Source organism: Procambarus clarkii, chromosome 55 (genome assembly GCF_040958095.1).
Source record: "Procambarus clarkii isolate CNS0578487 chromosome 55, FALCON_Pclarkii_2.0, whole genome shotgun sequence".
Classification (NCBI taxonomy): Eukaryota; Metazoa; Arthropoda; class Malacostraca; order Decapoda; family Cambaridae; genus Procambarus; species Procambarus clarkii.
In genome coordinates, this window is record NC_091204.1 from 6,222,532 (window position 1) to 6,249,120 (window position 26,589).

General features: G+C 40.2%; 1 long non-coding RNA gene across 1 annotated transcript in view; it reads left to right on the forward strand.

Moving 5' to 3' along the window:
* LOC138352801 (uncharacterized) overlaps nt 1-21,115 on the forward strand; it is a 122,067-nt gene extending 100,952 nt beyond the window's left edge. Inside the window, exon 4 of the long non-coding RNA XR_011222870.1 lies at nt 20,655-21,115. This is a non-coding gene — a long non-coding RNA (uncharacterized lncRNA). The remainder of the gene's footprint in view (nt 1-20,654) is intronic.
* Nucleotides 21,116-26,589: the final 5,474 nt, after the last annotated feature.

The window sequence follows — 26,589 nt, forward strand, 5'->3', positions numbered from 1 at the left end:
ATACGTGCAGAGAGCCAGAATTTGGCTCGAAAATATGGCTCAGGCCTCGAAATTTGGATATTTGGGATATTTCGAAAGCTGCAGGGGAGTTTATGCAAAATATCACTCACTGCCGCTTTCAGGACTTGGCATATATTGGGAATAAAAAGTCGTAATTTCAAACTGCGAATACGTGCATAGAGCCAGAACTTGGCTCCAAAATATGGCTCAGGCCTCGAAATTTGGATATTTGGGATATTTCGAAAACTGCAGTGGAGTTTGTGCAAAATTTCACACACTGCCGCTTTCAGGTCTTAACATATGTTGGGTATAAAAAGTCGTGTTTTCAAACTGCGAATACATGCAGAGAGCCAGAATTTGGCTCCAAAATATGACTCAGGTCTCGAAATTGGGAAGTTTGGGATATTTTGAAAACTGCAGGGGAGTTTGGGACAAATATGACCAAACACCGCTTTCAGTACTTGGCATATGTTGGGTATAAAAAGTCGTAATTTAAACTGCGAATACGTGCAGAGAGCCTGAATTTGGCTCGAAAATATGACTCAGGCCTCGAAATTGGGAAGTTTGGGATATTTTGAAAACTGCAGGAGAGTTTGGGACAAATATGACCAAACGCCGCTTTCAGTACTTGGCATATGTTTGGTACAAAAAAGTCGTAATTTCAAACTGCGAATACGTGCAGAGAGCCAGAATTTGGCTCCAAAATATGGCTCAGGCCTCGAAATTCGGATGTTTGGGATATTTTGAAAATTGCTGGTGGGATTGGGACAAATGTGACCAAACGCCGCATTTAGTACTTGGCATATGTTGGGTATAAAAAAGTCGAAATTTCAAACAACGAATACGTGCAGAGAGCCAGAATTTGGCGCCAAAATATGGCTCAGGCCTCGAAATTGGGATGTTTGGGATATTTTGAAAACTGCAGGGGGGTTTGGGACAAATGTGACCAAACGCCGCATTTAGTACTTGGCATATGTTGGGTATAAAAAAAGTCGTAGTTTCAAACAACGAATACGTGCAGAGAGCCAGAATTTGGCTCCAAAATATGGCTCAGGCCTCGAAATTGGGATATTTGGGATATTTTGAAAACTGCAGGGGAGTTTGTGCAAAATGTCACACACTGCCGCTTTCAGGTCTTAACATATGTTGGGTATAAAAAGTCGTAATTTTAAACTGCGAATACGTGCAGAGAGCCAGAATTTGGCTCCAAAATATGACTCAGGTCTCGAAATTGGGAAGTTTGGGATATTTTGAAAACTGCAGGGGAGTTTGGGACCAATATGACCAAACGCCGCTTTCAGTACTTGGCATATGTTGGGTATAAAAAGTCGTAATTTAAACTGCGAATACGTGCAGAGAGCCTGAATTTGGCTCGAAAATATGACTCAGGCCTGGAAATTGGGAAGTTTGGGATATTTTGAAAACTGCAGGGGAGTTTGGGACAAATATGACCAAACGCCGCTTTCAGTACTTGGCATATGTTGGGTATAAAAAAGTCGTAATTTCAAACTGTGAATACGTGCAGAGAGCCAGAATTTGGCTCCAAAATATGGCTCAGGCCTCGAAATTCGGATGTTTGGAATATTTTGAAAATTGCTGGGGGGATTGGGACAAATGTGACCAAATGCCGGATTTAGTAGTTGGCATATGTTGGGTATAAAAAAGTCGTAATTTCAAACAACGAATACGTGCAGAGAGCCAGAATTTGGCTCGAAAATATGGCTCAGGCCTCGAAACTGGGATATTTGGGATATTTCGAAAGCTGCAGGGGAGTTTGTGCAAAATATCACTCCCTGCGGCTTTCAGGACTTGGCATATGTTGGGAATAAAAAGTCGTAATTTCAAACTGCGAATACGTGCATAGAGCCAGAATTTGGCTCCAAAATATGGCTCAGGCCTCGAAATTGGGATGTTTGGGATATTTTGAAAACTGCAGGGGGGTTTGGGACAAATGTGACCAAATGCCACATTCAGCACTTGGCATATGTTGGGTATGAAACGTCGTAATTTCAAACTGCGAATACGTGCAGAGAGCCTGAATTTGGCTCAAAAATATGGTTCAGGCCTCGAAATTGGGATATTTGGGATATTTTGAAAACTGCAGGGGAGTTTGGGACAAATATGACCAAACGCCACTTTCAGTACTTGGCATATGTTGGGTATAAAAAAGTCGTAATTTCAAACTGCGAATACGTGCAGAGAGCCAGAATTTGGCTCCAAAATATGGCTCAGGCCTCGAAATTCGGATGTTTGGGATATTTTGAAAATTGCTGGGGGGATTGGGACAAATGTGACCAAACGCCGCATTTAGTACTTGGCATATGTTGGGTATAAAAAAGTCGTAATTTCAAACAACGAATACGTGCAGAGAGCCAGAATTTGGCTGGAAAATATGGCTCGGGCCTCGAAATTTGGATATTTGGGATATTTCGAAAGCTGCAGGGGAGTTTGTGCAAAATATCACTCACTGCCGCTTTCAGGACTTGGCATATGTTGGGAATAAAAAGTCGTAATTTCAAACTGCGAATACGTGCATAGAGCCAGAACTTGGCTCCAAAATATGGCTCAGGTCTCGAAATTGGGATGTTTTGGATATTTTGAAAACTGCAGGGGGGTTTGGGACAAATGTGACCAAACGCCGCATTCAGTACTTGGCATATGTTGGGTATGAAAAGTCGTATTTTCAAACTGCGAATACGTGCAGAGAGCCTGAATTTGGCTCCAAAATATGGCTCCGGCCACGAAATTGGATATTTGGGATATTTTGAAAACTGCAGGGGAGTTTGTGCAAAATGTCACACACTGCCGCTTTCAGGTCTTAACATATGTTGGGTATAAAAAGTCGTAATTTCAAACTGCGAATACGTGCAGAGAGCCAGAATTTGGCTCCAAAATATGACTCAGGTCTCGAAATTGGGAAGTTTGGGATATTTTGAAAACTGCAGGGGAGTTTGGGACAAATATGACCAAACGCCGCTTTCAGTACTTGGCATATGTTGGGCATAAAAAGTCGTAATTTAAACTGCTAATACGTGCAGAGCCTGAATTTGGCTCGAAAATATGACTCAGGCCTGGAAATTGGGAAGTTTGGGATATTTTGAAAACTGCAGGGGAGTTTGGGACAAATATGACCAAACGCCGCTTTCAGTACTTGGCATATGTTGGGTATAAAAAAGTCGTAATTTCAAACTGCGAATACGTGCAGAGAGCCAGAACTTGGCTCCAAAATATGGCTCAGGCCTCGAAATTCGGATGTTTGGGATATTTTGAAAATTGCTGGAAGGATTGGGACAAATGTGACCAAACACCGCATTTAGTACTTGGCATATGTTGGGTATAAAAAAGTCGTAATTTCAAACAACGAATACGTGCAGAGAGCCAGAATTTGGCTCGAAAATATGGCTCAAGCCTCGAAATTGGGATATTTGGGATATTTCAAAAGCTGCAGGGGAGTTTGTGCAAAATATCACTCCCTGCGGCTTTCAGGACATGGCATATGTTGGGAATAAAAAGTCATAATTTCAAACTGCGAATACGTGCATAGAGCCAGAATTTGGCTCCAAAATATGGCTCAGGCCTTGAAATTTGGATGTTTGGGATATTTTGAAAATTGCTGGGGGGATTGGGACAAATGTGACCAAACGCCGCATTTAGTACTTGGCATATTTTGGGTATAAAAAATTCGTAATTTCAAACAACGAATACGTGCAGAGAGCCAGAATTTGCCTCCAAAATATGGCTCAGGCCTCGAAATTGGGAAGTTTGGGATATTTTGAAAACTGCAGGGGAGTTTGGGACAAATATGACCAAACGCCGCTTTCAGTACTTGGCATATGTTGGGTATAAAAAAGTCGTAATTTCAAACTGCGAATACGTGCAGAGAGCCAGAACTTGGCTCCAAAATATGGCTCAGGCCTCGAAATTCGGATGTTTGGGATATTTTGAAAATTGCTGGAAGGATTGGGACAAATGTGACCAAACACCGCATTTAGTACTTGGCATATGTTGGGTATAAAAAAGTCGTAATTTCAAACAACGAATACGTGCAGAGAGCCAGAATTTGGCTCGAAAATATGGCTCAAGCCTCGAAATTGGGATATTTGGGATATTTCAAAAGCTGCAGGGGAGTTTGTGCAAAATATCACTCCCTGCGGCTTTCAGGACATGGCATATGTTGGGAATAAAAAGTCGTAATTTCAAACTGCGAATACGTGCATAGAGCCAGAATTTGGCTCCAAAATATGGCTCAGGCCTCGAAATTGGGATGTTTGGGATATTTTGAAAACTGCAGGGGGGTTTGGCCAAATGCCGCATTCAGCACTTGGCATATGTTGGGTATGAAACGTCGTAATTTCAAACTGCGAATACATGCAGAGAGCCTGAATTTGGCTCCAAAATATGGCTCAGGCCTCGAAATTGGGATATTTGGGATATTTTGAAAACTGCAGGGGAGTTTGTGCAAAACGTCACACACTGCCGCTTTCAGGTCTTAACATATGTTGGGTATAAAAAGTCGTAATTTCAAACTGCGAATACGAGCAGAGAGCCAGAATTTGGCTCCAAAATATGACTCAGGTCTCGAAATTGGGAAGTTTGGGATATTTTGAAAACTGCAGGGGAGTTTGGGACAAATATGACCAAATGCCGCTTTCAGTACTTGGCATATGTTGGGTATAAAAAGTCGTAATTTAAACTGCGAATACGTGCAGAGAGCCTGAATTTGGCTCCAAAATATGACTCAGGCCTGGAAAATGAGAAGTTTGGGATATTTTGAAAACTGCAGGGGAGTTTGGGACAAATATGACCAAACGCCGCTTTCAGTACTTGGCATATGTTGGGTATAAAAAAGTCGTAATTTCAAACTGCGAATACGTGCAGAGAGCCAGAATTTGGCGCCAAAATATGGCTCAGGCCTGGAAATTGGGAAGTTTGGGATATTTTGAAAACTGCAGGGGAGTTTGGGACAAATATGACCAAACGCCGCTTTCAGTACTTGGCATATGTTGATATGTTGGGTATAAAAAAGTCGTAATTTCAAACTGCGAATACGTGCAGAGAGCCAGAATTTGGCTCCAAAATATGGCTCAGGCCTCGAAATTCGGATGTTTGGGGTATTTTGGAAATTCCTGGGGGGATTGGGACAAATGTGACCAAACGCCGCATTTAGTACTTGGCATATTTTGGGTATAAAAAATTCGTAATTTCAAAGAACGAATACGTGCAGAGAGCCAGAATTTGGCTCCAAAATATGGCTCAGGCCTCGAAATTGGGATGTTTGGGATATTTTGAAAACTGCAGCAGGGTTTGGGACAAATGTGACCAAACGCCGCATTTAGTACTTGGCATATGTTGGGTATAAAAAAGTCGTAATTTCAAACAACGAATACGTGCAGAGAGCCAGAATTTGGCTCGAAAATATGGCTCAGGCCTCGAAATTGGTATATTTCGAAAGCTGCAGGGGAGTTTGTGCAAAATATCACTCACTGCCGCTTTCAGGACTTGGTATATGTTGGGAATAAAAAGTCATAATTTCAAACTGCGAATACGTGCATAGAGCCAGAATTTGGCTCCAAAATATGGCTCAGGCCTTGAAATTTGGATGTTTGGGATATTTTGAAAACTGCAGGGGGGTTTGGGACAAATGTGACCAAACGCCGCATTCAGTACTTGGCATATATTGGGTATGAAAAGTCGTAATTTCAAACTGCGAATACGTGCAGAGAGCCTGAATTTGGCTCCAAAATATGGCTCAGGCCTCGAAATTGGGATATTTGGGATATTTTGAAAACTGCAGGGGAGTTTGTGCAAAATGTCACACACTGCCGCTTTCAGGTCTTAACATATGTTGGGTATAAAAAGTCGTAATTTCAAACTGCGAATACGTGCAGAGAGCCAGAATTTGGCTCCAAAATATGACTCAGGTCTCGAAATTGGGAAGTTTGGGATATTTTGAAAACTGCAGGGGAGTTTGGGACAAATATGACCAAACGCTGCTTTCAGTACTTGGCATATGTTGGTTATAAAAAAGTCGTAATTTCAAACTGCGAATACGTGCAGAGAGCCAGAATTTGGCTCCAAAATATGGCTCAGGCCTCGAAATTCGGATGTTTGGGATATTTTGAAAATTGCTGGGGGGATTGGGACAAATGTGACCAAACGCCGCTTTTAGTACTTGGCATATGTTGGGTATAAAAAAGTCGTAATTTCAAACAACGAATACGTGCAGAGAGCCAGAATTTGGCTCGAAAATATGGCTCAGGCCTCGAAATTGGGATATTTGGGATATTTCGAAAGCTGCAGGGGAGTTTGTGCAAAATATCACTCACTGCCGCTTTCAGGACTTGGCATATGTTGGGAATAAAAAGTCATAATTTCAAACTGCGAATACGTGCATAGAGCCAGAATTTGGCTCCAAAATATGGCTCAGGCCTCGAAATTTGGATGTTTGGGATATTTTGAAAACTGCAGGGAGTTTGGGACAAATGTGACCAAACGCCGCATTCAGTACTTGGCATATGTTGGGTATGAAAAGTCGTAATTTCAAACTGCGAATACGTGCAGAGAGCCAGAATTTGGCTCGAAAATATGGCTCAGGCCTCGAAATTGGGATATTTTCTCACAAATGTCCCTTTTTTTCATTTCTTTTACGTTTCTCTTCTGTTTTTCTTGTCTCTTTTTATCTCTCCTTTCCTCCTCTCTTCTAACACCTCTCGTTTTCTGTCTCTTCTAGCTTCTCTCTTCCTTTACTTTTTACATTTGTGGAATTCACTTGCGTCATTTTTATCTTGTATCTTTTTCTTATCTTGTCTTTCTCTTCTCCCTTCTCTTCAATGTTCTCTCATTTCTCTCTCCCCTCTCTGTTGTTTCTATTGTCTTCTCTTCCCTTGCCTTTATTTTGTTCTGTCTCCTCTCTTCTTGCATGGTGCTAACATTTGAATAAATGATTTATAATTTGTATTTTTAGTCATAGAAAAACTATAGTGTTATAGTATATAGTGTATACTAAGGAAATTTTACTTGTTTTAGTTTTAAGTAACAATAACTGCTTGTCACGTCAGACTGATCTCAGTATGACATGAATCACAGCCTGCTTTATCATGAATTGTTTGAAGGTGCTTAATTGTCAAGTTCTCTTGAATAATATATATTTTGTCTCATTCTTTTTTCTTTCTATCTTTCTTTTTCTTTCTCTTTCTCTTTTTCTTTTTCTTTCTTTCTCTTGTTTTCTTTCTCTTTCTTTTTCTCTTTCTTTCTCTGAAAGAAAGAAATCTTTTCTTTCTCTTTCTACATGAATATTATACTTGGCTGTGTTTACATTCACTTGTAGATTTTCATTTTTAGTTAATTAATCCTAAACTTTTGATTTATAGATTTTTATTTTTAGTCATAGAAAAACTATAATGTTATATGTATACTCGGGTTGTTTTAGTTTTAAGTAACAATAACTGCTTGTAACGTCAGACTGATCTCAGCATGACATGAATCACAGGCTGCTTGATCACGAAATCTATTGTGTTCACATATTGTATATATAGATTTTTATAGATTTTTACGTTTATATTTTGTTATAGATATAGTCTATATATTTCGAGCTATTACATATATTTTGTTTTATTACTCAATCTTAAATAAATATAATATTTTAATTCTCTTTTTGTACCCTATTTATTTGTAATTTACACGTACATATATAGGATGTCCATTTCTTTCTCAGATATGTCTTCTTTCTTTCTCTCCCTTTCTATTTCAGATATAATTTAAAAAATTATTATACCCTGATTTACCCTAAACGTTTTAATGTAGGTAATTAAAAGATTATAAGAAGGTTTTTTTAAATGTTATTTATTTACGTTCTAAGGTCGTATATAAAAATTCTCAAAAAACATTTTTAAAACGTAATTATAAAACAATGCTGAAAACAATGAAATGTCGTTTTTAGAACGTTTTAAAAACGTGAAAATGCTGGGATCTTACTCCGTAATGTTGTAATTTAAGAAAGTTAATGAGTTAACAGTGTAAAAAAGTCTTAATGTAGGTCACCAAATAAATGAACAAGGGTACTCATTTCTTCCAAGAGCTGCATATATAAAGTTAATCATACTAATCGGTGCATGATTGGTCCTTTTTTGGGCCTGAAACCATTATGGCAAGAACTAAGTAAATTTTGTTTTGCTAAATAGAATTAAGGCTGCTTGTAGATTAACTCTTTAAAATACTTTACACAAAATCTGCAGAGTTGATATTGGTCTATAATTGTTGACTTCAGTGAGACTGACACTTTAATGGACTAAGGTTACTCCTGCTTTTTTTCCCCTTAGACTATCAGGAAAGGTTTGGAGTTCAAATGATTTGTTGTAGAGCAATGAAATGGCTGGAGCTAAAAATCTAGAGGTTTCTTTGAGAATCAGGGTTGGTATGTGAACATATGGTATCTGTGCATGGGGTTCATTCATCCACTGCAAATTACCTGATGCTCATCACCACCCAATAAAAATCTGTTATCAGAACAATAAAATTGTCTTCAAACAACACACAGCCTCTCTGTTTAAATCCCTGAACATGCTAAATATACACTCGCTCTACATATTCTCTTGTGCTATTTACATGTACAAAGCCTTGTTCCTAAATGCTACTCCTGATCTGAAACTCTCCATTGATAGATGTAATAGAACCCACGAGCAACACAACATAAATAAATATATCTGTTTGATATAAATTGACAGTCATGCTAATATAATTGCCAGTAAGGTTTATGTAATTCACAATCATCTTAATATATTTGCCAGTTTGGATAATATAATTGACAGAGGATTATATGAATCAGGATAATATTATTGCTAATTAAGCTAATATAACTTTGAATCAGGCTTTTTCACCCACAGGGTTATTGATTGATGGAACTGACTACCCGCCAATGCCATAACTGCCAAAATGTGCTGAATTTCAAAATATACCTGGAAAAAATCAAAGAAAATTGGGGGGGGGGGGTGGGAAGGGAACCTTCAACAAGCTGCCAGCTTCCCGTTTTTATTGAGGCCACTAGGGTTAGTGGCCCTCAGGTAAATTGGGTAAAATATTATTCCAAGACAATTACAGCATAACTGATAAAGTTAGGCTAGAGTAATATAAATTTTTAGTAAATTTAGAGTGATGTAAATTTATAGAGTAATATAAATTTAAATTTCATATTAACTTGACTGACAGTTATAAATGCCAATCTGCCTTCAATAAACTCTTCGGTAAAATATTTATAATCAAGAGTATTATTCATAAATAGGCCTAAACAAAAAATATAAAATAGACATCAGTTTGCATATGAATCTGATGAGAAAATTCCTTTATTAACCTACATTTCCCTATCAATCAAATGGTCTCATCTTAAGTACGTCTCAGACTGTCTTCTTCACCAGCACCAATGCTAAATAATATTACAACAATAATGTCCATAACTTAGCTACAGAGTATATTACATTTTAAATAAATTTTCACAGAGAACAAAAACAGAAAGCACATTATTATTTACATAAATATGAAGAAAAACATTTAAAGCTTTGATTTATCTTTGCTAAACTAAAGAGAAAAAAAAACTAAACTAAAAAATAAAAAAAAATATTTCTATACTTATAAGCAATTTTGAATTTTCCTATAGTGACAGCTTCTCTAGTTCTTGCTTGGTCATCTAACTTTCATAAAAGAACAATATAATAAAATATCTTGATCTTTACCTTTCATGGTGAAGTGTATTTCTCAAACAAAATAGAATTACCTTTGAAGAACATCCAACTGACATTGTGATAGCACACTGTTAGATTAAAGTTAAGTTAATATACCTGTATGTGCCTCATTATCCTTCAACATTCTCTTAATTACCTTCCACACTTTAAGTGTTTAGCCTATTATCTGCATGTATCATTTTGTGCCTCTTCATATCACCAAGACGACTAAATCTCTTCCCACACTCTGGACACTCGTGAGGCTTGTCACCTGAATGCACTAACATGTCTTCATGCTTCCAAGACGACTGAATCTCTTCCCACACTCTGGACATTCATGAGGTTTCTCACCTGAATGCACTAACATGTGCCTTATTATAGTTCCACGTTCTCTAAATTTTTTGCCACACTCAGCACATTGAAAAGGTCTCTTATCCGCATGCACCATCCTGTGAGTCTTCATACTTCCATGCCGACTAAATCTCTTCCCACACTCTGGACACTCGTGAGATTTGACACCTGAATGCATTAACATGTGAGTCTTCATACTTCCACCTTGACTGAATCTCTTCCCACACTCTGGACACTCGTGAGGCTTGTCACCTGAATGCACTAACATGTGCCTTATTATATTTCCACGTAATCTAAATTTTTTGCCACACTCGGCACATTGAAAAGGTCTCTCATCCGAATGCACCATCATGTGAGTCTTCATATGTCCACGCTCACTGAATCTCTTCCCACACTCTGGACACTCGTGAGGTTTGTCACCTGAATGTACTAACATGTGAGTCTTCATATCACTAAGACGACTGAATCTCTTCCCACACTCTGGACACTCGTGAAGTTTGTCACCTGAATGCACTAACATGTGAGTCTTCATATTTCCACGCTCACTTAATCTCTTCCCACACTCTGGACATTCATGAGGTTTGTCACCTGAATGCAATAACATGTGACGTTTCACACTTCCTGGACGGGTGAATACCTTCCCACACTCTGGACACTTATGAGGTTTGTCACCTGAATGCAATAACATGTGACGTTTCACACTTCCTGGACGGGTGAATACCTTCCCACACTCTGGACACTTATGAGGTTTATCACCTGAATGTACTAACATGTGAGTCTTCACATGTGAAGGACGGGTGAATACCTTCGGACACTGTGGACACTGGTGAGTCTTCATCTTCTTTATGACAGGTGCAGTTTGTGTCAAGGTTTTCTCCCCCGGATGTTGGGAGAAGCGTCAAGGCTTGAGTGTTGTTTCTTAGAGTTAGACTTGATGTGAGCACTTGGCGGTCAATGGTGGTGCTTCTTCTTTATGATAGATGCAGTTTGTGTCAAGGTTTTCCCTTAATGCTCGTGCTGAACATCACCGGCTGGCGCGCTGCTAAGATGGCGGCGGTTGTTTACCCTCTCATCACCTGAGCGTTCCAATGTTTTTGTCTGGTTCCATATATCATTTTTCCTACTTATTTTTGTTTATAACTGGTCATTTACAATTAACACTTGTATTTATCTTCATGTTTTTCAATCAAAGAATGTACTTGAAATGGTTTCTTTAAACATAAAGCCACACGATTATACTTTTTGAAGGAAATAGCTTTCCCATACTGGATGCACTACATGCGCAGATTGACCAACAGGAGTTTCATATTCACTTTTATTTATTTATATATATATATATATATATATATATATATATATATATATATATATATATATATATATATATATATATATATATATATATATATGCAAACAAGCCTGAATGGTCCCCAAGACTATATACAACTGAAAACTCACACCCCAGAAGTGACTCGAACCCATACTCCCACAACTGGTATGTACAGGGACGCCTTAATCCGCTTGACCATCACGACCGGACATAAGGAAGTGATAGCCGAGGCTATATGAACCACTTCCCTGCCGGCACTCGGGGAAGTTTGCATTTGTGTTCCTCACGTGTGCCCTTAAGAATGAGGTGATTTGATAAAATGCTATGCCCAAGATTACCATCCGAGTGCCGGCGGGGAAGTGGTTCATATAGCCTCGGCTATCACTTCCTTATGTCCGGTCGTGATGGTCAAGCGGATTAAGGCGTCCCTGTACATAGCAGTTGTGGGAGTATGGGTTCGAGTCACTTCTGGGGTGTGAGTTTTCAGTTGTATATAGTCCTGGGGACCATTCAGGCTTGTTTGCATTTGTGTTCCTCACGTGTGCCCCAAAGAATGAGGTGATTTGATAAAATGCTATGCCCAAGATTACCATCCGAGTGCCGGCGGGGAAGTGGTTCATATAGCCTCGGCTATCACTTCCTTATGTCCGGTCGTGATGGTCAAGCGGATTAAGGCGTCCCTGTACATAGCAGTTGTGGGAGTATGGGTTCGAGTCACTTCTGGGGTGTGAGTTTTCAGTTGTATATAGTCCTGGGGACCATTCAGGCTTGTTTGCATTTGTGTTCCTCACGTGTGCCCCAAAGAATGAGGTGATTTGATAAAATGCTATGCCCAAGATTACCATCCAAGTGCCGGCGGGGAAGTGGTTCATATAGCCTCGGCTATCACTTCCTTATGTCCTATGTTGGTGGGCTTGGTATATACCAAGCCCACCAACATAGGATTATGCCTGAACGGTAGAAGTGAGTGCCCCCAAAGATACAAAGCCAGTGTTCTCAATGCTTATATTCGTCGAGCGCTTACCCACTGCTCTGAATGGAGCAACGTGAGTAGAGAGTTTGAAAGAGTAACTCAGGTATTGGTGAACAACGGATATAGCAACGCGGAAATAAACGCTGCTATAAGAAGACACTTGGACCATTGGTATAATTCAGAACCTAGAACAAAAACCACAACACCCCCAATAAAATTATATTACAAATCAACCATGCACAGTGAACATATAAAAGAGGAAAGAATAATGAAAGAAATAATCTGTAAAGGAGTAAAAAGCACTACTCCTAACCAAAACATAAACCTGATAATATTCTACAAAACCAAGAACACTTCCGAACTCCTTATCAAAAACAGCCCGAAGCCGACGGAGAACCCTCTACAGCAGTCAAGCGTTGTATACATGTACACTTGCCCCCACGAAGGATGTAACCTTCAATGTAAGTACATAGGTATGACGTCGACCAAGCTGACGAGGCGTTTGACATGCCATCTTCAATCTGGTGCCCCTAGGAATCACATGAGACAAGCCCATGACATTACTCTAACAAGAGAAATGTTGAACAAGAATACTTGCATAATAGACAAAACCCAAGATTCAAGAAGATTACAAATTCTTGAGGCAATTCACATAAGAATAGAGCGACCTACCATGAACACCCAAATCACGGAACTATTTACTCTACCCACCATGAGAGTAAGGACAAGACAAGAACATATCGATGCCAACACAGAAGACAATGTCCAACATAACTGGCCAATTACATTGGATTAATCTTTGTGTTTAGATAGGAGATGCCTCGTATGGGCCAATACGCCTTCTGCAGCCTCTATGTTTCACCTCACATTTATCCCTTATGTATCCCCCCATGTTTTTCACCTTCATTGTATTATCACCTGACCTAATGCGGGTATAAAATCAACTAGTATTGTAAGATCTGTTCACTTGAGAATGAACCATGGAGGTTCGAAACGTCGTGCAAATTATACAAATAAGGGTAATACACTCTATAGTAAATCACTTCTTTTCTTCACCTTAAAAGTACAAAAATGAGTTTTGGAGAACTCCTATTTCAATTAAGCCCTGATGCTAAGAAAATAGTTAGAGGGATAGAAGCCCTAAACCAGAAAATAATAAATACAGAATATGCGGTCATATTCAATGAAACATGTTTGAAAGAAAACCTGCTGCCAGTATACACCAATATATATATATATATATATATATATATATATATATATATATATATATATATATATATATATATATATATATATATATATATATGTGTGGTACCTAGTAGCCAGAACGTCGTACTCGGCCAACTATGCAAGGCCTGATTTGCCTAATAAGCCAAGTTTTCCTGAATTAATTTATTTTCTCTAATTTTTGTCTTATGAAATAATAAAGCTACCCATTTCATTATGTATGAGGTCAATTTTTTTTAATTGGAGTTAAAATTAATGTAGATATATGACCGAACTTAACCAACCCTAGTGTCACGACCCTGGGTCCTCCAGTGGAAACCAGAGGTCAAAATTGAGCTATTAAACTTTCTGGTAGTACAGTTGAGTGCATCACGAGCGGCAATTGTTTGTATCTTCTCTGCCAGACGTAAGACTATTCTAGTTTCTCAAAGAGCATTTAAAGACTGAGCTGGGGGGTTGATTATTAAATAATAACATAGGCTCCAACTTTGCTTACTAATACTTTCTAATCATTTGTAAAGTAACAATACGTTGCATAGGGGAAGATCTTTAATGTGCTTAGCTGCACGATCAATTAGGCTCCTTCCGGCACCACGACATGCGGGAGGCCTAGCTGGTCGCTAGGAGCGTTCTTCTCTGGCTGGCATTCGTGGGGACGAGACCTACTCTGTGGCTGCACCCCTACTCTCCTCCCTTCTCCTCTTACTTATTTCCCTTACCTTAAGTTCCTGTACCATTAAGTTAAGTACTGTATGGTGTTTAAGTGTGCCTACTCTGGTAGTAACGATTGGTGAGACCTGGGGGTAGTATTTGCCAGTGTTTGGGTACCCCTAAGTGTTGTGTTTTGTATTAGGGTACCACGTGGTCTCTCTACCCTAAGCTGCATCCAGCTTCAGTGCTTATCCAGTAGTACTTTACCCTAGCTTGTTCTTAGTGTAAGCCTTGTATCCTGCCTAAGTGGACCAAGGCTTTTTAACGTAAGGTAGTGTGGTAAAGTTATTATTATTATTGTTATTGGTGTGAGTGTATATGGGGGGTTGTTAAGGGGTAAATAAATAAGTACATGAATTATAGGAGTATCCCTTCTTCCTGTTTGGGAGTGCATTGATCAACCCTTAGACTGACATATATGGTCTAGTAGCAAGGTATTATTACTGTGGATAATTTATTTTGGGGGCCGGGCCTTTTAGCTCTCCCATATTTGATACTCTGTCTTCTAACTACCCTTACCCCTTAATAGTACCAGTGCCCCATAGCAAGCCCACCACACACATATTATTTATAACAGGGTGCCTAAGTTATCCATCAATGGATAACTAGGCACCCCGCAGGGAGATGTCCTCAGTCCTACCTTATTTAATATCTTAATAAACACGCTCTTGTTGATCGTGTTACTGAAATTAACTGTCAAATTGGTATAAAAATGCTTAGGCTAACTCATCCTAACCCTTGCACAGAAGCCCTCCAGAATTTCTTTATTGAAGGTCAGCATTGTTCCAAATGGATTACTAAAACTGGAACTGAACTTAAAATGTATCAGCTTTATAATTTGTACCAAGAGAAACCAGAATGCGGAATGACCTTCCCAACCATGTTAAAGACTGTATCTCTCTCAACCAGTTTAAGATAAAAACGAAGCTATACCTAATAATTCCCTGTAACCTACCTTACCCCTCTGTTGTCAACCAATGTCTTTTTTTTTTTAAATGACGCTGTTTGTCGACTGAATTGTATTTGTGCTGCTTTTTCAGCCATGTTCTCCTCTATCTCTTTTTTATTTGTTCTCAACTCATTTTATTCTTTATGCTCAATTAGTATTAAGCTTTAGTCATTTAAGTTTTTAATGCCTGAAACGCTTTGCGTAATAGTGGCTTTAGGCATTGTATGTACTAGCTCTATCTATAAATTCATCACTCTTTGTAAAATCTCTTGTATGTATGTACCTTACCTAAATAAACATTTTGATTTGATTTGATTTGAGAAACAACATCGACACTTTCCTGCACCGTGGGAGATTAACCCTTTCCAATTTTAATCCCTCCCTTTCCACCCAAGAAGCAAATTAGAGGGCAGCCCAAGCTTCGTCTTGAGGCAAAGATCAACGCCTTAAGCCATATTGATGCTCTGTCCACAGAGCATTCTCTCTCTCAAATCATATACACTGATGGTTCCCTACACCGCACCACGGGTGCAGTTATTCTGACAATGGGCGATGGCTTGTACTTTGAGTGGGGAGTCCGTATAAACAACTGGGCCTCTACCCTTCAGACCGAACTATTTGCCTTGATCCTTGCACTGAAATGTGTACAAGTCTCCAAACTTGATACATTAATTGTACGTGACTCCTTATCATCCTTAATTGCTCTCAACTCTTTAACACATAACTGTAACATGCTTGTGTCCGAAGCTAGACACAAATACAACAAAATTATTAAGGATGGCAACAGAGTCCATTTCATGTGGTCTCCATCACATGTTGGCCTCCGAATGCATGATAGAGCTGATAAGTTAGCCAAAGAATCTGCCTTTAAAGGAGCCGTTGAGTGTAACCTTGGATTGTCAATGAGCAATCTGAGAGCAGCAGTACACCGAGAACTTCAACAAGATCTTGTATATCTGAGGCAAAGTGAAATCGACACCAGTAATTCCATCTATCATCATACTATCATGCAAGAGGAGCGACACATCTATGGATCATCCAATAAAATCACACCTTCCCTGATATCCTTAGAAAAAACAAGAGTAACGCCAGTCCATTAAGGAGGCAATCCGGCGGACATAAACAATCATAGACCAATATCAAATCTACCCATTCTATCGAAAATATTTGAAAAAAATTATTTACAAACAGCTCTATTCCTACCTCGTAAAATTCGACATACTCAGCCCCTGCCAGTTTGGCTTCCGGTCCCAAAAGAGCACCAATGATGCAATCATTAGTCTCCTTGACGTAATCTACTCAGCCCTTGACAAAAATGTGTTTCCGATTGGACTCTTCATTGACCTAAGAAAAGCCTTTGATACTGTTAATCACAACTACCTCCAGCATTATGGAATCCGAGGCCTTGCCCTCGACTACATCCGATCCTATCTTAGTGACAGACACCAATGTGTAACCATCAATGGCACAACTTCTTCCACTCTACCAATTACCGTTGGAGTGCCACAGGGCAGCATCTTAGGACCTCTTCTATTTCTTATATATATCAATGATCTGCCTAATGTCTCTAATAAAAAAATAAATAAATAAAGGGGTGAGAGGAGAGCAGAGTTAGAAACATAATATCTTATTTTGGAGAGTATTCCAATCAGAAAGAATACCAGGAAGTAGCCTAAATGAACAGGCACATGCAAATGACCTGCTACGGATGTGCGACAGGTTTGCCTTAAACCAGCAAATAGTAGAACCAACTAGGAAGGAGAACACGCTGGACCTCATTTTCACTAATAATGATGAATTGATCAGGTACATAATGATTACAAATACCTGTTACTCAGATCACAACTTAATTGAAGTTATGACAACCATGGGGAGTAGACCTTCAAAACCAGTCCAGATTCCCGGTGGAGGAGATTTCAGCAAATTCAACTTCAATAATAAACAGATAAACTGGGAGCGAATAAACCAGGACTTCACAGAAATAAACTGGGAAGAACAGCTAGGAAATGCAAACCTGAACCAGTGCCTGGAAAAAATAAGCTCAGTAGCACTAGAAATATGTTCAAACCGCATACCTCTAAGAAAAAAGAGGAAGAGATGCAGATTGGAACGGGAACGTCGTTCCCTATATAGGCGAAGAAAACGAATCGCGGAACAACTGGAGAGTCGCACCCTATCTCAAGAACGGAGAAGAAGGTTAGGTAGAGAAATAGAAACAATTGAACGGAAGCTACAAGAATCATACAGAACCCAGGAGAGGCAAAGAGAGCAAAAGGCCATCAGTGAAATAGAAAGAAATCCGAAATATTTTTTCTCCTATGCAAAATCAAGATCAAAAACCACATCTAGTATCGGGCCCCTGCGAAAGGGAGATGGAACTTTCACCGATGACAACGAAGAAATGAGCGAGCTACTGAGGACACAGTACGACTCTGTTTTCAGTGTGCCATTAAACACACTAAAGATTGATAACCCAAATGAATTTTTCATGGATACGATACCAACATCAAATCATATATCAGACGTCACCCTATCCCCACTGGATTTTGAAGAAGCCATAAACAGTATGCCTATGCACTCTGCACCAGGCCCGGATTCTTGGAACTCCATATTCATAAAGAACTGTAAAAAACCACTATCGCAGGCCCTCCACATTCTGTGGAGACAAAGCCTAGATACTGGCGTTATTCCTGATATACTAAAAACAGCAGAGATAGCACCCCTTCATAAAGGAGGAAATAAGGCAGAGGCAAAAAATTACAGACCGATAGCGCTAACATCGCACATCATAAAAATTTTTGAGAGAGTGCTAAGAAGTAAAATCACAAAATACATGGAATCACAGCAACTCCATAACCCCGGACAACATGGTTTCAGAACAGGGCGCTCTTGCCTGTCGCAGTTGCTGGACCACTATGATATGGCATTAGATGCTATGGAAGACAAACATAACGCGGATGTAATTTACACAGATTTCGCAAAAGCTTTTGATAAATGTGACCATGGTGTTATTGCACATAAAATGCGTTCAAAAGGAATTACCGGAAAAATAGGCAGATGGATCTACAATTTCCTGACCAACAGAACCCAATGTGTAATAGTCAACAAAATAAAATCCAGCCCATCAACCGTGAAGAGCTCAGTCCACCAGGGTACTGTGCTTGCTCCAGTACTTTTTCTCATCCTCATTTCGGACATAGACAAGAACACAACCTATAGCACTGTATCATCCTTTGCAGATGACACTAGGATCTTCATGAGAGTAGGCAACATAGAGGACACGGCGAACCTCCAGTCAGATGTAGATCAGGTCTTTCTATGGGCTACAGAAAATAATATGGTGTTTAACGAAGATAAGTTCCAGCTCATGCGCTATGGAAAAAATGAAAATATAAAAACGGAAACCACGTACAAAACTCAGGCAAATCATAACATAGAACGAAAAGGCAATGTAAAGGATCTGGGTGTACTCATGTCGGAAGACCTTACCTTTAAAGAACACAATACAGTAGCCGTCACAACTGCAAGAAAAATGACAGGTTGGATAACAAGAACTTTTCACACTAGAGATGCTATACCGATGATGATACTTTTCAAAACGCTTGTGCTCTCTAGAGTGGAGTACTGCTGCACAATGACAGCACCTTTCAAAGCTGGAGAAATTACTGACCTGGAGAGCGTGCAGAGATCCTTTACTGCTAGAATCCACTCAGTAAAACATCTAAACTATTGGGACCGACTAAAGAGCCTAAAACTGTACTCCCTTGAGCGCAGGCGGGAGAGGTACATAATAATTTACACGTGGAAAATATTAGAGGGGCTGGTCCCAAACCTGCACACAGAAATAACATCACATGAGACCAGAAGACATGGCAGGATGTGCAGAATACCCCCGTTGAAAAACAGAGGTGCAACTGGTACTCTGAGAGAGAACTCTATCAACATCAGAGGTCCGAGACTGTTCAACACGCTTCCACTACACATAAGGGGCATAACTGGCCGACCCCTCACAGTGTTCAAGAGAGAACTGGATAAGCACCTCCAAAGGATACCTGATCAACCAGGCTGTGACTCGTACGTCAGGCTGCGAGCAGCCGCGTACAACAGCCTGGTTGATCAGTCCGGCAACCAGGAGGCCTGGTCGACGACCGGGCCGCGGGGACGCTAAGCCCCGGAAGCACCTCAAGGTAACCTCAAGGTAAGGTAACTGTTTTAGAGACTTTCTTAGTTATGTGTTTGGCTTCCAATCCAAGGTTACTAATATTCTTAAACCTATATTGCTTGCGGATGATACTTCCCTAATCTATTCAGACCCCAACCCACATACACTAAATAATGTTGTGAATAATGAATTAAAAAAAGTCCACTTGTAGATGTCAACTAACAAACTAACACTAAACATAGAAAAGACCTACTACATCTTATTTAGAAGCAAATCATCGAATGCAATTCAGCTACAGATAGACAACATTAACATCAGTAATAAAAATGATGGCAAGTTTCTTGGCCTATTCCTAGACAAGAGACTCAACTTCAGTACCCACATTCAACACATAACTAAGAAAGTCTCTAAAACAGTTGGTATACTCTCCAAAATCAGATATTATGTTCCTAACTCTGCTCTCCTCTCACTATATTATGCACTATTCTATCCCTATCTTAATTATTGTATCTGTGCATGGGGGATCTACCACTGCAAACCACCTTAAGCCCATCATCACACAGCAAAAATCTGCTATCAGAACAATAACAAACTCTGCTTTCAGACAACACTCAGCTCCCTTGTTTAAATCCCTAAACTTGCTAAATATTAACTCCCTCCACACATTCTCTTGTGTCAACTACATTTACAAAACCCTGTTCTTAAATGCAAACCATGCTTTGAAACTCTCCCTGGACAGATGTAATAGGACCCATTATCACCACACCAGAAATAAATATTTCTTTGATATCCCCAGGGTCAACTTAATCTGTGTAAACACTATGCAAATTAAGGGACCTAGTCTATGGAACTCACTCCCTAGTGAATTGAAAAGCTGTCAAACTTTTGCCTCATTTAAAAAAAAAAAAAAAAAGTACCTAATTTCATCTTCGTAGTTTCCTACACTGAGCTTTAAATTTGCTCTGTATCTAGTGTTACCCAATCACCCAATCTTTATGTACTTAACCCAAACAACTTTATCATTGTGTTCATTGCTGTCTTCTTTTATGTGCTAGCCATATGCTGTATTGTGCCTACTAATTTTTGTTAAACTACCATTCAAGCTGTCATTGCAATCAATCTGAGCTACCTTTGTTCTTTAAGAAAGCCAGATGTGCTTAAAACTGTAAAGTAACTTTGAGCAGCCTCGGCTCCGTATGATTGTCTAACAGCGATTTCCTTTGTATTCTGAACAGGTTTCGTGGGGTGTATGTCGACGTTCAGTGTGGATGGTGAGGTTCAACCGCTCAACGCACCCGGTTCGCTGTTGGACGCTGTCGCCCGCGGGGTGTCGCTGGTGTCCGAGTGCACAGCTGCTGACCTGGGCCCAGATTCACGAAAGCACTTACGCAAGCACTTACGAACGTGTACATCTTTCCTCAATCTTTGACGGCTTTAGTTACATTTATTAAACAGTTTACAAGCATGAAAACTTGCCAATCAACTGTTGTTATTGTTATTGTGACGGTAATGCGTTGGTGTTCGGCTGTTCAAAGCTAGGGGTATGGCCTCGGCACATAGTATTAAAAAAAAATAGAAAATCTGGAACTTCGTCTGTGGTAAGGTAAGGAGAAGACACACAAAACACAAGTAAATTTTAACAATGAAATTTTAATTATATTAAAGAAATAAAACATGAATAAAATGGTCAAACAAATTCGTATAATAAAATCAATCAAAATAATAAGAATAATTAAATGACACAATGAAAAGTTACGTTAAGACAAAATAACAAGAAGTGCAATAGACAAGTATGAGAGGTGCTGGAATATTGGCTTTAAGCTATCACCTCTCTCAGTATACGTACGCTAAAGCTTACGTCTAGCAGGGAGAAGTGTTAACTGTGAAAGCACGGAATATTCTGAGGACAGAGGTCGTGGCGGCCCCAGACATCAAGTAGTATGGGGGGGTGGAGTGCAGTTGCAGCCCGACCGGCGACCAATCAGAGGAGCCGGCAGCAAGACGGGTAGTTTGGCGGTTTGAGTCTGAGCAGGTGTTCCTGGCTGCATACGTTTTGCGCTCTGGCAAACCTTGGAGATGTTGTTGTCGTTGTTGGACATTTCTTCCATAGTAGTTTTATATAGTTGTATCGACGTAATTGTGGAGGGAAGAGCAGGCTCAATCTCTTGAAGCAGATTATTGTCACATTATAAACAGCCTCCTGGTGCTTCGGAGCTCATTAACTGTTTAATAATTGTAAACAAAGTCCCAATGACCAGAGTGTTGATGTGGATAACATCCAGACCGCTCTGCATGTGTTAGGGGGTGCATCAGCGGTATTATTGGAAGTTACCAGGATTCCCGGAGCAGTAAACCCGACATCCATGGTCCGTGTAAAGTTCGATGGGCCCCTCCCTGATCGGGTGGCACTACACAGGACCTCGTATCAGGTCCAGCCCTACAACTTCCCTGTTACGATGTTACGCTTGTTATCTATTGGGCCACAGTCGCCTCGCCTGCCATAATGCAGCACACTGTGCAAACTGCGGCAAAACAGGCCATACAGACAGATATAACGGTGGGTGCAACTTCAGTGGAAGGTCAAGCTTCCCATGACCTTGGAGTCATTGGAGATGGGTTTGTGGATTACCTGACCTAGCAGTTTATGCCTTTGGGGAGATCTTCCCCCCCCCCCCCCCCTGGCATATGCATTAATGATATATAATGCATATGCCAGCCAGTCCAAGCCTAATCTTAAGATAATTCTCCTATCTCTCAATTTACTCTTTACCTACTCTTCACAGCAAGTCTTTGTCACCCACATTGAACAATATTCTAAGTCTTCACTACCCCAAAACTTGCCTCGCCACCCAGCTTTTACCTTACCATACATCTTTGCTACCCATCATTTGGTTTGTATTAAACATTCAAGGTTAAATGTTCGCCCTTGATCACCTAGCAGCAATTGAGGATACAGATGTAAGCTGATTGGAGAGTCGCGTTCTGAGTGTAAACTAGTAGAACGTAAGTCAAGAAACTGCAGATGGCCTATTGTCCTGCACGTGGCACTTCCTATTTATATCCACCTACACTCATTCATATACGTCTAACCTAAGCTTCAAACAATCAAAGATTCCTATGCCTATTATGATCCAGAAAAATATGGAACCAGTGATCCAGTAGTATGATCTACAATAGATTTGAGAATGGTCCAGGACGGACCGAAACGTCGTCGTCCCTTCACCTTCTAGTGTGTGGTCTGGTCAACATACTTCAGCCACGTTATTGTGACTCGTCGTCTGCACATGATCCAGTAATTTGTTCCACAAATTCACAACCCAGTTACCAAACCAGTATTTACCCAGGTATTTCCTAAATCTAAACTTATCTTCATTTAAAGCCTTATCAATAACTCCCTTGTTATGCCCATTCATCCACTTGTACACTTCAATCATGTCACGTTAAGGTTTTTCCAACATCTCTTCATACGGAAGCTTTCTAATTTGCAGGATTAACTTTGTCATCCTAACTGACGTGTTCTAGTGAATTATGTCCATTCTTTAGTATGGCGACCAAAACTGAACTGAGAGTGTTCGCCTAGCTCTGGGCGGAGGTGGACGTGTCGCCTGTGGGCTCCTGGTTTGCTGGCCCGTGGTAGTTTGTGTGTGTGAGCGGACCCTTGGGGCCGTGGCGGCTGGAGGGATGGCGTCCCCCCTCCCCCCTGTGAAGCGGAGGGATACCATTGGCTTAGAATTTATCCCGAATGGGACCCGCACTGTGGCGCTGCGCTTGAAGGATTCTCCTTCAAGGATGAACCTAACCTAACCTAACCATCCCTTCGTCCCTCCAGCTTCTGGGCTTCATGGCACGCGTGTTCTATGGGGGTCTCGAGCCCCGGACGTGTTTCCGGTGCGGACTCTCGGGCCATCAGGCTGCGGGATGTGATGGTCGGGCCTGTGAACCTCTTCAGGGAGGAGGATGTTATTGTTACAAATATACCATATACATATAATATTATAAATATATAGATATATACAACAAAACAAGGCAATATGGGAGTAAATAAACAAATTTGTGGCCACTGTAACAACTTCTTAAAGACGAAGGTAACGGGAATTGAATGTTATATCTGTAAGACTAGATTCCATTCAGCTTGTACAGGAGTGAGTAACACTACGGCACTGAGAGCTGGCCACTTGCTCTGGGTGTGTAAAAATGACCTGCCAGCTTGGAATATCCTAAAAACCTTCTAGATAACATGACGCATGATCGGAAAACATCATTCATTGGAAGCCTACCAGCCATCCAGAAGGAGTGGGAAAGGAACAACAATTCTAAAATACAAGGGACGGAGGCTATAGTCAGGGATGAAACTGAGGCTCAAACTCAGGAAGTTGTAAACTCTGACTCAGTAGGCCAGGATTTAGATGACAGTAAACTAGAAAGTGTACCAGACAGCACTGACAGCTCGATAGGTACAGACACCACGACGGTTCTCGATAGAGCAATTCAGAACAGAAGGACAGACTTATGCAAATTTTATGCAAAGGGCATATGCAGACATAGATATGCTGGTAATAAGAAAGGATTAGAATGCAGTTACCAACATCCCAAAAAATGTTTAAATTTGCTTAGGAAAGGTGAGTGTCGATTTGGATCAATATGTAGGTTTTTCCATCCTGACATGTGCCAAACCTCACTGGAGGACAGAAAATGCTATGACCTTAGCTGCCCACACTTTCACGTGAAAGGCACGGAACGCTACATAAAGAGTGGCAAGCAGGATAATGAATTTGGAGGGAACTCTATAAATTTTTTATACCAGACCGGCAGAGAATTCAAAAGGAGCAGCATGGAGAGGGTATGGAACTGGATGCCAGATCCACTTGCATTCCAGAATTACAGATACAATTACCCACCGTAAGGGAACTACAACTACGACAGAAAACTGCCCTACAAAAATCAGTACTGGTCAGAACAAACTCATTATGTCCACGAATAATGGACTTGCCGAAAAAGTCTCCCATTCAAACTATCACTAATAGAGTAACCTCATTCATCTTTGCCAACATACAAGGATTGAAAACAAGAACAAACAACAAAGTACAGTTCATAAATGGCCTCCTCACGGAGTCAAATGCAGTATTTGGAGCTTTCACAGAAACCCATGCAGGGGAATTGTTGGACAGTGAGATCTGGATTCCAGGATATAACCTATACAGGTGTGATAGGAAAATTAGGTCACATGGAGGAGTGGGTCTGTATATTAGGGAAGACCTTGTATGCTCGGAGCTCCTAAACGTTACAAATGAGGTGGTAGAGGTACTGGGATTAAAAATAGAGAAAATAAATTTAGTAATTATACTAATATACAAACCGCCAGATGCAACGGCTGAGGAATTCACAGAACAGATAAGCAAAATTGAGAATAGCCTTGATAATTTGGAGAACCCGATACCTGATATTATCTTCCTAGGTGACTTCAACTTGCCTAGTCTCAGGTGGAAAATAGCAAACAATAATATTATACCAGGAAATCTATCAGGACCTAACCAACCACAGATTAGAGAACTACTTAGATTCTGTGACAAATTTTCACTCAATCAGCAGATATCGGAGCCAACGAGAAATGAAAATATTCTAGATCTGGTCTTTACGAACAATGAAGACATTATCAGAGACATTACGATATCAGATACCACATACTCAGATCACAAACTCATTGAAGTGCAAACGACCATCAATACTCAGAATAGACCTAAAACGTTGATAAAGCGAGAGGGGCTATTCAGTAAATTCAATTTTAATAATAAAAGGATAGACTGGGAGATAATAAACAGGGAACTTACAAACATTCCATGGGGAACTGTTCTAAATAATACAAGTCCTACAGAAAGAATAGAAAAACTGACTTCAGAAGCGTATCAAGTCTGTCTGAAACATGTTCCTTTGAGGAAAGCCAGAAAGAGATCTAACGTAGAAAGAGAACGCAGACGACACTATAAACGCAGGAAAAAAATAACGGAACTGTTTATGCAGACACGAATTTCCCGTCAAAGAAGGAATAATTTAAATAGGGAGATTGAAGAAATCGAGCGGAAATTGAAACACTCATATGAAACTGAAGAAAGGCAGTTAGAACAGAAAGCAATTCAAGAAATAAAGAAAAATCCAAAATATTTCTTCTCATATGCGAAATCAAAAGCAAAAACCACTGCCAGTATTGGACCTATTCGTACAAGTGAAGGTTCATACACGGAGGATGACAAAGAAATTAGTGAAATCCTAAAAAAGCAGTATGAGGACATGTTTAGCACTCCAATAAACAACATGAAGGTGGAAGATCCAGACAATTTCTTTATGCGGGATATTCAAACCCCTGTAAATATAACTGATATAAACACGAGCGCACTAAATTTTGAAAAAGAAATTGAAAACATGCCCATGCACTCGGCCCCAGGTCCAGACTCATGGAATTCAATATTTATAAAGAAATGCAAAGTGCCGGTAGCAAAGGCACTCAGTATAGTGTGGAGGAAGAGCTTGGACACGGGGGAGATACCAGATGCACTTAAAGTAGCAGACATAGCCCCTCTACACAAGGGAGGGAGCAAAGCATTGGCAAAAAATTATAGACCAGTTGCACTAACATCGCACATCATAAAAGTATTTGAGAGAGTGATTAGGAGTCAGGTCACCAATTTCATGGAGGCCAATGACCTTCACAACCCAGGCCAACATGGATTTCGAGCGGGAAGATCGTGCCTCTCACAGCTACTTGAGCACTACGATAAAGTCAATGAGGCATTAGAAGAGAAACGGAATGCTGATGTGTTATACACGGACTTCGCAAAGGCTTTCGATAAATGTGACCATGGCGTGATAGCACACAAAATGAAGTCAATGGGAATAACCGGTAAAGTAGGACGCTGGATACTCAGTTTTCTGTCAAACAGGACTCAGTGAGTAACTGTCAACCATAAAAAATCTAGTCCAAGTGCAGTGAAAAGCTCTGTACCTCTGGGTACAGTCCTTGCACCGCTGCTTTTCCTTATTCTCATCTCAGATATAGACAAAAATACAAGTCACAGCTTCGTATCATCCTTTGCAGATGACACAAAAATCAGTATGAAAATTACCTCAGCTGAGGACATTGAAAAACTTCAAGCTGATATTAATAAAGTTTTCGAC